The sequence below is a fragment of the Mirounga angustirostris genome, unplaced genomic scaffold, assembly GCF_029215605.1.
Source record: "Mirounga angustirostris isolate CCGP_5_RB_7025 unplaced genomic scaffold, mMirAng1.0.hap1 SCAF_7, whole genome shotgun sequence".
Taxonomy (NCBI): domain Eukaryota; kingdom Metazoa; phylum Chordata; class Mammalia; order Carnivora; family Phocidae; genus Mirounga; species Mirounga angustirostris.
The window spans coordinates 28,904,878-28,919,038 of record NW_026991715.1 but is presented as its reverse complement, the minus strand read 5'-3'; the positions used below and the strand labels follow the sequence as shown (position 1 = coordinate 28,919,038).

Below are 14,161 nucleotides of genomic sequence, written 5' to 3'. Positions count from 1 at the left end.
TTTTGGCACCATTCATTTAGAAACTCTTCTAAGAATTGCTAGCTGGAAGTGCCTTTGGAGACCGTCTCAGTCATGCCTGTTGCCAATGGCATGTCGAGGCCTAAATCTTCCTAAAATGATGGGCAGTTAATGTCTACAAATGTCTGTAAAAGGAATTTCTGTAAATGTCTGTAAAAGGAATTTCACAGAACCACAGGTCAAGGATCAGGAGATCCTGGCTCTACCCCACCTTGAGGGATCTCACTGAACATTTTGGTGACTCTACCTGGTACAGAGAGACACTGTCTTCAGATGGGTGTTTCTGGGATGTCCATGATGTTCAAAAGGATATGTAAATAAGCACTTTGGAGAGTGCCAAGCTGCTCTACCAACTGAAGATAGCACTCAGGCTGATTCTGGATGGAATGAGCCTAGCTCAGCATTTACAGGTGTTCCTTTCATGGGCCAGCTTTCAGGTGTGCATCTCAGGTGGCCTAGTGAGCAAATCCTAAGCAGTGACGAGATGCCCTGCTCAGGTCCAGTCAGCCATGGCACAGGACTGAGGTATGGCAGTCCTGCTAGTCTTTTCTTTTTACTAAAGCACTCCTTCCTGGTGTCCTGGTTGCAAGACAATAGCCAGCCCCCTGAGGCTTCCTCTCTATCCCATGTCCTGCTTCACCACAGACTATGACATCCAAGTGGACTAACCAGCCAACACAATTCCTGACCCCTAGCATCACAATTCCTGGATCTGCTTACTCTTCCTCACCTTCTCCCACTGGGCTCTTGCCACACAGTGGGATAGAGTCTCTCTGAAATCTTAGCCTCCCAATTCTACCAGAGGCCTTGACCTCCTACTTGTTAGATTTTTCCAGTCCTCTCTCCACTCCTGCTCTTGGACTTTAACAAAAAGTCCCTGGAGGCCTCAATTGTTTCCCCAGCCTGGCCCCATCAGAACCATCTGAACAACCAAAAATCTTCTTAAGCCCTGTATTAATTAGGGTAATGCTAGATGCTATAACAAACAAATCCCAAACTGTATACTGGCTCAGACAATATAGTTGATTTCTTGCTCACATTAAACCCAAACAGGTGTTCCTGTTCAGTTGGTATCTCTCCTCTAAGTGGTGAGTCAGGGAGAAGGAACCTTCTACCTTGTGGCTCTGCCACCTCCAACATGTGGTTTCTAAGAGGATCTCAATCTGGAGGCAAGAGAAAGAAAAGGTAAAGATGGTATGTCTGCTGCTTAACTATCTTGGGCTGGAAATGACACGTCTTCCCTGATCGACATTCTGTTGGCAAGAACAAGTCAATGGACTCCTCTCAGATGCAACAGATGTGAGGGGAGGGGTGTATATTGGGAAATGTAGTCTCTGCTGGGAAACCCCTTCCTACCCTCAATTCTATTCTATAGAAGGGCAAAGGATGATGGTTTTTGGTGAACAGTTAGCTGTCTCTGCTCCACACCTCTTACTTCCTTCTGCCACCACCTTCTAGCGAGACCACAGCCCAGGCAGTATATCCAGCGTGCTTTCCTGGCTTCTAGGTCCTGTAGAAAATCCTAAGGGGGGGCGCCTGGGTGGCTCAGTTGGTTAAGCGACTGCCTTCGGCTCAGGTCATGATCCTGGAGTCCCTGGATCGAGTCCCGCATCGGGCTCCCTGCTCGGCAGGGAGTCTGCTTCTCCCTCTGACCCTCCTCCCTCTCGTGCTCTCTGTCTCTCATTCTCTCTCTCTCAAATAAATAAATAAAATCTTAAAAAAAAAAATTAAAAAAAAAGAAAATCCTAAGGGGGACAGATCTGTGCCAATGCAGATGTATCACCTCCAAAGCCAGCAGGGCCCCTGTGTTGCTAGGCCTGGGTCAGATTCTCTCCTATTTCCCATAAGGAGGCTTCCAAACACCCCTCTTTGCCCTTATCCCTTCCTCCCACCCTCCTTCTCAGCAGGAGAGCATTTTGGGGCCAAAGGGTGCCTCCTCCACTTCTTCTCCTGCTCTTTCCTCCCTGCCACACTCTTATAAACCTGTCTGTGCCCACAGCCACTCCAGCTTCATAGCCCAAACTGCTCCCTAGGTTTTAGACCTATGTATCCACCTTCCCCTTGGATGCTTCCACCTGGATGCACATAGGTCTTTCATACTCACCATGTCTCAAACTGAGTCAACATTGTCCAGCCCCCCCCACCCCCCCACCTGCTTCTCCTCCTGTGGTTCCTTTCTCCTATGATGGCACCATCCTCCCCGCACGGTCACCCTTGCTAAAAATCTGAGGGTCATCTTTGTCTTGTTTCTCAGGTTAAATCCTGGCCCAAACATTTCTTGAATCAGTTCCCTGTACTCCTTTCCTCAGGTCATCGCTTCTTGTTTGGATGCCTGTAACCATCTCCTGATGGGTCCTTATGTTTGGATGCCTGTAACCATCTCCTGATGGGTCCTTATGCCTCTAGTCTGTTTCCCTCCAACCTGTGCTCCATGGGCAGCCACAGTGACTGTTCTATATCTGTACATATCTGACCACAACACTCACTTTCTTAAGTATGGAATTCCCTCTGAGGCCCCAAGGCCCCACATGACCCATGGCCCCACTGCCCACTTCAGCCAGCCCCTCACCTCCCTCAACACTCCAGCAACACCCGACTCTACTCTGTACACACTCTGAAGATCCTTGAAGTCACTGGGGTCATGGGGGGGGGCCCGCCTTCGTGCTGCTAGTATATCCTCTGTCTGTGCTTATTACACTCCTTGGTAAGGCTTTTTGTAGGTCTGCCTCCCAGGACCATAACGGCAGGAGCTAACTCTTTACCTCAGTATCTCAGTGCCTGGGACAGTGCTCAGTACATGCTCATGAATGAAGGTTGTGAGAAGGTACCTGTTGAAGGTATGGAAAACCTTCATTCAGATATGCTTGTCTTACCCTGAATGAACATTTTCTCCTCATGAGAGCCAAACTGTGCCTCTGTGTGTGTGTGTATGTGTGTGTGTATTTATCTGTGAAATCTGATCCTTTGCCTGAGAGCCTCCCCATCAATTAATCATGACTGGCCATTTGCACAAAACCTCTTCTCCCAAAGCACTTTGCACAGAGGGGGCGAGCTCTCCCATCCTGCCAGAGCTGTGGGCTCAGTTCCCACCACATGACTGGCCTTGGCAGTAGATTTATACCCAACCCTCTCACTGGAACCCTATGGCAGACCTGGGAGGCAAGCCAGAAAGGAGCACTGCCCCCCATTTTTAAGATAAGAAAACTTTTTTGTGGGGTGCTTGGCTGGCTCAGTCAGAAGAGCATGTGACTCTTTTTTTTTTTTTTTTTTTTAAGGATGATATTTATTTGAAACAGAGAGCATGAGAGGGAGGAGGGGCAGAGGGAGAAGCAGACTCCCTGCCGAGCAGGGAGCCCGATGCGGGACTCGATCCCGGGACTCCAGGATCGTGACCTGAGCCGAAGGCAGTCGCTTAACCAACTGAGCCACCCAGGCGCCCCGAGCATGTGACTCTTGATCTCGAGGTCATGAGTTGGAGCCCCACACTGGGTATAGAGATTACTAAATAAATAAACATTAAAAAAAAGAGAAAAGAAACTTGTTCGTAGGAGGTGAGGTGATGGTCCAAGGGTGCAAAGTGAGTCAGGTATTTGTTCTTTTCCACTGTATCACGGACTGTTCTGTCCCCGACCTTTGGGGCTGCTATAATGCTCCATGGTGCCAACACAGACCACAAGCTCTGTGGGAAATGGCCTCAGACAGGGAGGATTGAGACGCTACCCACCGCCCCTCAGTCATAATACATCTTGCATGTCAGCTATTCTCTTAGGTATGGAATTATTGGAACAGACACCCACCCAAGCTGACTCCAACATAAAGGAGGACTCTCACAGAACCCAAATGCACAAAGTCATCCTGGGAACTAGATGGTTGGAACTAGACAAGCACTTTGTCTTTTGTGCTGGACCACAAGTCTTTTCTCTCTGCTTTTCTAATCTGATCCCTTTTCATAAAACCTTAACCATTTTTTAACAAGGCCCAACGTGACTGCCAACCCTGAGTTGGCCTGGCTCACAACTCCAGGGCCCACCACCACAAAAGCAGAGTTAGAGCCTTGGGAGCACTTGGCTGGCTCAGCCCAGGCAATGGTTTGTTCTCTCAGTTTGGTCTTCCAGTCCTGGCTCATCACCTGGAACATGGGCAAAGGGGTTGGGTGAGCTGGTAGTGGGTAGCAGAGGTAGTAGGTAGAGGAAATCCTAGGAAGGATGTAGGTAGGGAGCCAATTACAAGTGGAGGGAACAACAGTGAAAGATGTTGAAATTGAGTGGGCATCCTGAGTAACCAACGCACCTAGGTTCTCTCTGCCTTCTGTTGTCTTTGACTAGACAGCTCTCAACTCTAAAGATGGAAGTTAAGTTGTAGAAGCTTGATAGGAATGCAAGCAATTCCTGTTCACAGAAATACAGACTGCCTGGTGGAGCACAACTGACTATTGTCTTGTGGGTATTGACCAGTTTCACATCCATTTCTAAAATCTCTTCAGCATTCCTTATCTGAATATCTATGGGTGATACTTTGAGTTCTCCTTTGAATTGGTTGTAATATTTTAGTGCTTCTCTCATTAATTGATGGATTAAAATAAATCTTTGACACATATTAATTTTATATCTGAGGAGAGGCATGATTGCATCCTCTTTTAAAATGTATCATGGGGCACCTGGGTGGTTCAGAGGTTCTGAGTTTCAGCCCCATGTTAATAGAATTTCAGTGGAAGTTGTCCAGGCAAAGGTTTAAGGGTCATTTATTTCTTTTTCTGTACTTTTCTTTATATTTTTTAAAAAGATTATTTTATTTATTTGAGAGAGAGAGAGAGATTGAGCACAAGTAGGAGGAGGGGCAGAGGGAGAGGGAGAGGGAGAGCTGAGCAGGGAGCCTGGACGCAGGACTCAATCCCAGGACCCCGAGATCATGACCTGAGCCGAAGTCAGACACCTAACCGACTAAGCCACCTAGGCACCCCTCTGTACTTTTCTTTATATAAAAAAAAAATAGCATTTACTGTATAATTATTTGTGAGGCTGTACATATGGTTGTTTGCACTTTTCTGACAATAAAAAACTTTTACAAACCTATTATATGTTAAATTTTAAAGCAAAAACCAAACTAAATAGGGTAAAACTACATCTTGGCATATTGCTACAAGCCAGCCATGAGTAGGCAGAGGTGGTTATGACATGCTGTCTGCCCTCAGGGAAGAGGATGAGGTTCAAGCTCCACCCATAGGCCAAAGGGTTCCAGACAATACCCACAGCCAACTTGTGTCAGGAGCTGCCCAGGTGAGGGGACTTCCTCACTGTTCTACACCTGCCACATCTCCTCCCTCCAGCCCCTTGGCAGCCCAACCTGGCGAACGTTGATGGAAGCTCACGCCAGAATGGGATTTCTTCCTCCTGCCTTTCCTCCCCTAACAGTCTGAGAGGTATCCTGCCCTCCGTAGCTTGCAGCTGAAAGGGAGAATCACTGCCAAGCTTCTGCTTGCACAACAATGCATTTCTGAGAAGGGGACACAAAATTTCTGTCAACTGAATCCTGTTTTCCTCCTGACTTACACGATGGTCCAGATATGCTTTGGCTTCCAATGCCGTGGGTGGCTCACCCATTGTCAATGGTCCCAACACTTCATATTTTTCTCTCTTCATGAAACCAACCTATAAGCTGGGATTGATTTAAGTACAACCTCTTGTAAAAGTAAAACCTTCCTTCTAGGAGGAATACTTCTATCAACCAAACTTGGACACTTGTCTCTGCTGTTTTCTAAGTGTGTATGTACAGTAGGGGAGACAATACCCACAGACAGCGGGACCATCTCTCAGCCCCAGGAGGCTCCCCTGACCTTTGGCATAAGTGTCTGTAATCCCTTGCATTTACCACATCTGCACGCAAGTGCCTCCTTAATGATCTCTGGCCTAGAAGGATCAAGGACAAAGGAAGGCATGAGCCTTGTGCCTCCCCTTGCTTGCTGCACACTCAACAGACAAATGCTGGCCTTTCCCACACTTCCCCACTAAGCATGAAGTCGCAGCCACTCCTGAATCCAGGGGCCAATGCTCCAGGTGTTCAGAAACCTTCCCAAGGAGCATACCACTGTTGTAGAGAGGAAGAGTCTTACTCTTACTGCCACTACTTGGGGATGTTCGAGCTCAGACTCCCAATGCTGTCTGACTACATCACTTTCTCCCTTAAGTCCTTCAGTGGCTCCCTACTGCTTGTGTGATCAAGTCCAAGCTCCATGGCCTGGCCTTCAAGTCCCTTGCTTCCCAGTCTGGCCCCAGCTATATCTCTGGCACCATCTCCCTACACTGTGTACCTTACTGTCTAACCCCTCATTCACCCCATGCATGCTAGAGTCCAACTTACATATAAGTCTAAAGGTGGTTTCCAAGCTCTCCTAGCTGCTCAAAATGCCTCATTTCAGTGGCAGTCTCTCTCTTATTAATTGATGTCATCAGAATGGCATTACTGTAGCTGCAGACCAAAGCACGTCAGTGCCAGTTCTGATGCAGGGCCTTACTCTGGTGTTCACACCACCTCCATGGCTGCACCTGGGTGAACATCACACAGACCACTTTCCAGAACGGCTCTCTCCACAGGAGCAGCTGCAGATTCCTCCCACCTCCTAAAAGCTCACTGCTGTGGAGCCGAGGCAGTTGCATTAGGACACATCACAGCATCTCGCTGCCAAAGTGACAGCTACAATTATGTTTTGGCCGACAGCTGGAGATGAGAAAATGTACAAACAGCCAAAGCCACATGAGCCTTCATGAATCAGCAGTTTGTAATGCGTGTGCAGCTGGTAGGTGAGGTGGGTAACCTGCTGGCTACAGACCTCAGGTTAGTGCCTGGAACCTCAGGTGAGGTCCTCCCCTTGCACGGTGATAGTTAGTGCCCCCAAGGGCCACCCCAGGACCCAGAAGGGCAGGAGTAGGGTGCTCAGGCCCAGGCATGGTCCAACCCCGAGGGACAGGCACCTCATTCCCAGGCAAGGGTGGGGGACAGGCAATGCAAAGGGCCAAACTAGCCAGGGGTGAAGTCCATCTCTCTGAGCAGCCTGATGAGGGGTGTATTCATAATGAGCAGAGGGTCCCTGTTGAGACCCCAGGGCACCACCTCCATAAGGAGCCTCAGTGCCATAGGAGTGGTGTCAGGATAGGGGCCAAGACACCATAACAAAAACCAGCATGGTGGTGGCGGCAGCTTCCACTTGTGGAGCCCTTCCACATGCCGGGCACTGTGCCGACCCCTTTATGTAGGTCTCTTCTTTTCATCTTCCTCACCATCCAGTGAGGTAAGTCCTGTTATTATCCCCATCTTCCCAGTGAGGAAACTGAGTCTCAGAGGAATTTGATGCAGGCCAAGTAGCCGGCAATTATGGAGATAGGATTTCAGCTCAGACAATCTGGCTCCAGAACCTGGCTGGTTTATGCCTCATTATCCTGGTTGGGTCCTTTCACTCCAGTCTTGGTTGCAGGAAGCTAAGAGACCCCCCCAGTGCATTCCTGGCATAGGGTGAGTTGAGTTGGGGCCTCCAAGTAGACTTTGGCCTGAAAGCCAAGACGTTACCAAAGGAAAATGAACAACAGCTATTTTAGGTGACAGGTGCTGGGCTGTGGAATTGGGGTAAAAAATTAAAAAGCTACCAGGATTTCCTCATTGTACATTTTTGCATGTCCAGCAGAATAAGCATCATCAGGAAGCTGCTCCATGACCACTGTTGCCCCTGGAGACAGAGGGCAGGAGCAGGAACTGTTCTTTCTCTCTGACCCACACACCCTCTGGGGCCCAGAACCACAGGCGGTCTCCAGGCCCAGGGCTTGGCTCTTACTCAGCCTGACCTGGGTTCCGGCCAAGGCCTCTGGGAGGGGCAGGCTCAGGCTCTTGGGTGTCCTCGGAGGAGTGTTACTGCCCTTCTCAGGCCCCTGGTTGGAGCAGAACCTGCCTACCCTCACTTTCTGTCCAAATGCATGCCGACAGGGAGGCCGTAGGCTGGCAACTCTGTTCAACAAGCTTCCTAAGGGGGCGTCTGAAAGGCGGGCGGGGCTAGGGCACAGGAATGTTTGTATTTCAAGCAGCTGCTGCCCATGAATCGCCAATTGCATTTTGTGCTCTCAGCTCTGTGAAGGCATCATTCCCAGCAGCCTCACACACCGAGCTGGCGGCCAGAGCCTCTTAGTGCAGCTATAAATAGCAGATCATCAACTCACCTCTTCTGAGCTCAGCACAGGCTTCTCGGTTCACTGTGCGTCTTCCTGCTGCCTGCATGTCAATGTCACTCAGATTTCCCAGGTATGCTCTGGGGGGCTGCATGGTTTGGGCTCCCAGAGCTGTTCAGGGTGGCAGGGAGGGCAATGGCAGACTTTTGAAGAGCTTGACATTTCAGGCGTCATAATTATTCTCGACCGTCTCTGAGCACGTCTCCAATTAAATGCAGCACCAAGGGACTGTCATTTCTTGAGGAGTCCTAGAGATAAAAGGCAAAGGACTCACCAAAAACACACCCAGAGAATGCCACCCGCAGTAGGTAGCACCAAACGAAAGGTTTCATGCCCTCCTGCAGACTTGTCCCCTGATACTGAATGAAATACTTGATAGCTCTCCAGCTGCAGGAGTGAGAGACACTGAATGAAAGACTTTACGACTCCCTGGCTGGAGAAGTGAGCTCACATGTTGTAGTATTACTCCCAGCCTCCGTTTACAGCGTGCTCCCTGTGTGCCAGCCTCTGAGCCCAGCCTTTGCAGGCAGCGGACCAAATCAGCCCAACAGCCAGACGGCTAGCATCACTGGCTTTCTGCAGGCGAGCAGGCTGTGGCTCCCGCAGCCAAGCGAACAGGGCTGCTGGCTTCCAGGGCTGATCTCTGAACCGCCACACTTTCTGATTCCGGCAGAAGAGGACCGTTGGGGTGTCCACATGTACCCATGCATGTGCCCACACACTCAGGTGACCGGTGGGATGTGAACTATAGTCTCCTTTCTCCAACTCCACGCACTCCATGACCAGACACTCAAGTCCCAGGCTCCTCTGGCACTTGCACGTCCACTGGCACCACCTTCTTCCAAATCTGATCTTCTTCTAGCTCTCCTCTAGGGAAGGCACCTCCCTTGGCTCTCCAAGCCCAGTTTGATGGTCTTCCTCATCCCTCCCTCCCCTGAGGCCCTGAAACAGGCAGGGGTCGGGGGGACCTTCTCTTCCTCCCCCTTCCCCTACCCCTCCTTCCAATCTGTTTCCTCCTCTGCCTCCCCACTTTGAGGCCTAGTCCCCTTTATTGGTTTGTCACAATAGCTCAGTGCTACACGCGGGGAATGTTTGTTTTTGTTTTTGTTTTAAAGATTTTGTTTATTTTTCAACAGAGAGAGAGAGAGACAGCGAGAGAGGGAACACAAGCAGGGGGAGTGGGAAAGGGAGAAGCAGGCTTCCCGCTGAGCAGGAAGCCTGATGTGGGACTCGATCCCAGGACCCTGGGATCATGACCTGAGCTGAAGGCAGACGCTTAACGACTGAGCCACCCAGGCGCCCACACAGGGAATGTTTTAAGAACACAGATTCTTCATTCCCTCCCTCCCTGGGTTCAGACCCCCTGAAACCAAATCTCTCAGGGTACAGGCCAGGATCTGGATTTTTGTAAAAAGCTCTTCCAGTGATCTGTGCAGGCAGGGTTAAGAACCACTTTGTCTAACTGGCCGCCTAGACTCCAGCCTCTTTCCTATTCTGAACCCTCCCAACGTCAGCTCTCAGTTTAATTTTCTTTTTTTTTTTTTTAAAGATTTTATTTATTTGACAGAGAGAGACACAGCAAGAGAGGGAACACAAGCAGGGGGAGGGGGAGAGGGAGAAGCAGGCTTCCCGCAGAGCAGGGAGCCCGATGCGGGGCTCGATCCCAGGACCTTGGGATCATGACCTGAGCCGATGAAGGCAGACGCTTAACGACTGAGCCACCCAGGTGCCCCTAATTTTCTTAAAGCATAGTTTATCTCCTGTCACTCTCTTGCTAAAGATCCTTGAGTAGCTTGCCCTGCCTGCAGGAAAGCACAAAGTCCTTAGTGTGGCGTTCAAGGCCCTCTCTATCCTGGTCCATTCATTTTCCTGGTAACCCCATGCTCCAGCTACAGAGCTACCTCTCCGTGGGATGGCCTCCTCCTGGCCCTGCTCTCTCCTTTGCTTATCTGGACTTTAAGTGTCAGCTGGCCACAGCAGAACACACTGAAACAAAAGTGATCCCTTCCTTAAGACTTTGAGCCCTCCAATAAAAGGAATGAGGAATTATTGCTAAAATGCCCCTCTTAATTCAAGAGCCACGTGTGCAGCTTTAACTGAAGAGAATTTTGTGTGGCCTGCAGATGAAAGGAGATCCGCCAGCAGAGACAACACAATAGCAGTAATGTGTAAACACAGGAGAGCAGGAGTGGTGGGGCTCGTGATTAATTCCAAGGAGATGGTATTTCAGCATTCTCCTTGCTTTTAACTCAACCCGGGAGACAGAGCAGGTCTGGTAAGCACTGGAGCCAGGGCCATGTTTCAAAATGCCACTCATGTTTTTTTGTCCCCCAGTCCTAGACAAAAGCAGAGGGCCACATTTGGATCTTGTTCAAAAGGTCAAGAGTGTTTTATTAATACAATTAAACAGTGTGTGAGTTTGGACTTTGAAATCCTTTTCCCATAAAGAAACACCTACCACCAAATAAAATACAAAGTGATTGTGTTGACTGAAAGCGGGCATTATTTCAGAACGGGGTCTGGAAATTGTTCCCCTCAAGGACTTCAGAGTAAAAATGAACCCGAAAGAACTTCTGGGTAAATGTGGCAGAAGAGCCTCTCATGAATCTCCATCTGCTCCCTCCCAAAACTCTACTAAAAACAACTATAAAGGAGTAAAAAGAGTTAGAAATCTACAAGGTCTATGAGAACAGGAGAGGAGATGGCAGCAGACAAAGGATGGAGCACATTTCTGGAAGGTGGGAAGCAGAGGAAGGAGTGGTGAGTCACACGGCAGCATGGGGGAAGCTGAAGGCCTGATTCCTGCACAGGGGCTCTGGGGGACAGCCAGTGCAGAGCTGCAGGTGGGAGGGCTGGTGGAGGCCATGGGAAAGCCCAGTCCCAGGGGGGCAGTGGGGTCCCACACCTTGCCCACTCCTGTAGGTCACCTGAGGTGCTCACTGGGGAGGGTGGGCATAAAGTGCAGAAAATATAGAGAACAGACAGAAATCTACATGCTGAAAGGTAAAATTTCAGCCCCTTTTCCTAACCCAGCTTTCAGAAAACCTGCGGGTTCAGGCACAATCCTTACCCCCAGGATGGAGACTACACAACACTTTTCTATAGAAGCTGAGCAAACTCAAGGGAAAGACCCACAGATACAGACATGATATGGATACAGACCCTCAATGGAAGAGCAAGCTCATGACCAACTCCCCTCTACAGGGAAGTCCACTGTTTGACAAGTTCCACCCAAGCATGCTGACCAGTGAATCATTGCTTCAAAGCATAATTCTTAGATATTATCAGACAGCCATGATCCCCAGACATTTAAGGAAAGCATTAGACATGAGAAACAGGTATGTGGGGAGGGGAAGGAGAGGAAGACTGTCTAGGTTCAAGGAGAAGAAAGCTTTAAAAATGCTATACAATCCTCAGGGAGAGAAAATAAGATTTCTATTTCAAGATTCATTATCCATGAAATGTCAGAACACCAGGGATAAAGTAAAGAACCTAGGGCGCCTGGGTGGCTCAGTCATTGGGCATCTGCCTTCAGCTCAGGTCATGGTCTCAGGGTCCTGGGATCGAGCCCCACATCGGGCTCCCTGCTCAGAGGGAAGGCTGCTTTTCCCTCTCCCACTCCCCCCTGCTTGTGTTCCCTCTCTCACTGTGTCTCTCTCTGTCAAATAAATAAATAAAATCTTAAAAAAAGAAAGAAAAGACCCTAAAAGGACCCAGAGAGGAAAAACAGGTCCATTGAGAGGATCAGGGATCAGAATGGCACCAGACTTCTCAACAGCAACACTGGAAGCTGGGAGATAATGGAGTGAGGCCTTTAGAACTCTAAGAGAATTATTTATAGCTTAGAAATCTAAATCCAAACCATTAGTTAAGAGAAATGGTAGAATAAGAGATGTTTTCAGACACAAAGGATCACAAATAATGGGCCTCTCACGCTCCCTTTCTCAGGAACCTCTCCACCCAAACAAAAGAATAATTCAAGGATGAGGGGTGCCTGGGTGGTTCAGTCAGTTGAGCATCCAACTCTTGGTTTGGGCTCAGGTCATGATCTCAGGGTCCTGGGGTCAAGCCCTGCTTCAGGATCTGTGCTCAGCAGGGAGTCTGCTTATCTTTCTCCCTCTGCTCCTCCCTCCTCTTTCTCTAAAAAAAAAAAAAAGTCTTAAAAAAAAAGAAGAATCTAAAAATGAGGATGACATGTCCAGGAGAGAGCAAAGGGGTGCCCAGGATGATGCTGAAGGAGAGCCTTGATGACAGTGGGGTGGAAGGCCCAGGGGCAAGAGCTCCCCTCTGAGCCAGAAGATAGAGAACTTCAGGTGAGAAATAGTCAGATTACCTGACAGGTATGCCCAGGTAGAAAATTATGTCGAGGGGCTATTAGACAGTTGTAAGAATTAGTAATAAGTCCATTAAAAAACTGAGTTAATGAAAAACATGAAGCAATTACTACCTACAAAAAAAAAAAAAAGCCCATGACAGATAAACTGTAAATAAATGCAACACCATGAAAATTTACATAGCCAAAGTAACATAAACACACATTATTGATTTAGCCAAAGATTGTAATAAACAGTGTTGGGAAGCTGGAGGAAAGAGAAGGAGGATGCAGATGTCAATGGATAAAAGTAAATCCTCAGGCGCCTGGGTGGCTCAGTTGGTTAAGCGATTGCCTTCAGCTCAGGCCATGATCCCAGGGTCCTGGGATGGAGCCCGCATCGGGCTCTCCGCTCAGCGGGAAGCCCGCTTCTCCCTCTCCCACTTGTGTTCCCTCTCTCACTGTCTCTCTCTCTCTCTGTGTCTGTCAATTAAATAAAGAAAGAAAATCTTAAAAAAAAAAAAATCAATAAAAAATAAAAGTAAATCCTCATCTCCCATAATTGCAAGAAAACAGAAGTCTAAAATTGACAAATCAACAAAATAGCACTATAAGTGTATTATCTAGAGAAATGGAGGAGGTTAAAACTGGGAGAAACAGCTGAAATAGTTTATTTAACTGGGTACCTTTGGGTTATCAGGCTGGGGTTGGGTTGAGTGGGACAGGGGACTGCTATTTTTCACCCTATGCCTTGAGTACTATTTGAATTTTTGCATGTATACATTATTGTCATAAAAATAAAAAACAATTTTTAAAAGAAAAATCTAAAGAAAATATTATAAATTGACAAAAACGTGTTAGATATTCATTAATTACATCTGTGATTTCTTTCTGTCTTGTTGATCATTCTCTTCATCCATGCACTCATTCATTTTTTTTCTTTCAAAGTCTTACATATGGATTGGAAAATATGGTGAGGTTGCCAGAGAAAACACATTTGGGATATACTTACACTAAAAAATGATTTGTTGTTTATCTGAAATGCAAATTTAACCAGGTGTCTAGTACTTTCATTTTGCTAAATCTGGTGCTCTGAAATGTGGGCTCTCCTTTTGCTTATTTCCACAGGCTAGGCCTCTGGCTAAATAGATAGTGGAACCAGAAAGTTCGCCTGCAATTTATATTCACAGGGATGGGGACATGTATGGAAACTGAAAAAACTACCTGGTCAGATGCTGAGCAGTGATTTGTGGTGTAGTCAAGATGAGAATAGCATGGTGCCAACCTGTCCCTGGCCGGTCTCTTGAGGGTATTAAAGAGATGCCATTCTTGCCCTGTGACTGGCAGCGAGGTCCCCCAAGGGCCCAACACCTGGAACTCCTCCCTGCATTTGTCCTGCAAGGCTCAGGTGCTGGGCCCAAGGCTCCTGCAGGTCACCACTATCACTCCCGCAGCATTTTCTCCCCTAAGAGGGGCAAGGGCAGGATGACAAATCACCTTAATTTTGCTAAATTCAGGGGTGGGACCCCATACCCACATGTCATCCCTTATTCCTTTTTTTAAAAACACTATCTCTTGGGGTCCCTGGCTGGCTCAGTCCGTAGAGCGTGCGACTCTTGAT

At 48.2% G+C, this 14,161-nt stretch overlaps 1 long non-coding RNA gene across 1 annotated transcript in view; it reads right to left on the bottom strand.

Moving 5' to 3' along the window:
• The window catches only part of LOC123856559 (uncharacterized), an 84,426-nt gene that overhangs the window by 53,013 nt on the left and 17,252 nt on the right, over positions 1-14,161 (bottom strand). The window contains exon 5 of the long non-coding RNA XR_006793721.3: positions 8,220-8,476. This is a non-coding gene — a long non-coding RNA (uncharacterized LOC123856559). The remainder of the gene's footprint in view (positions 1-8,219; positions 8,477-14,161) is intronic.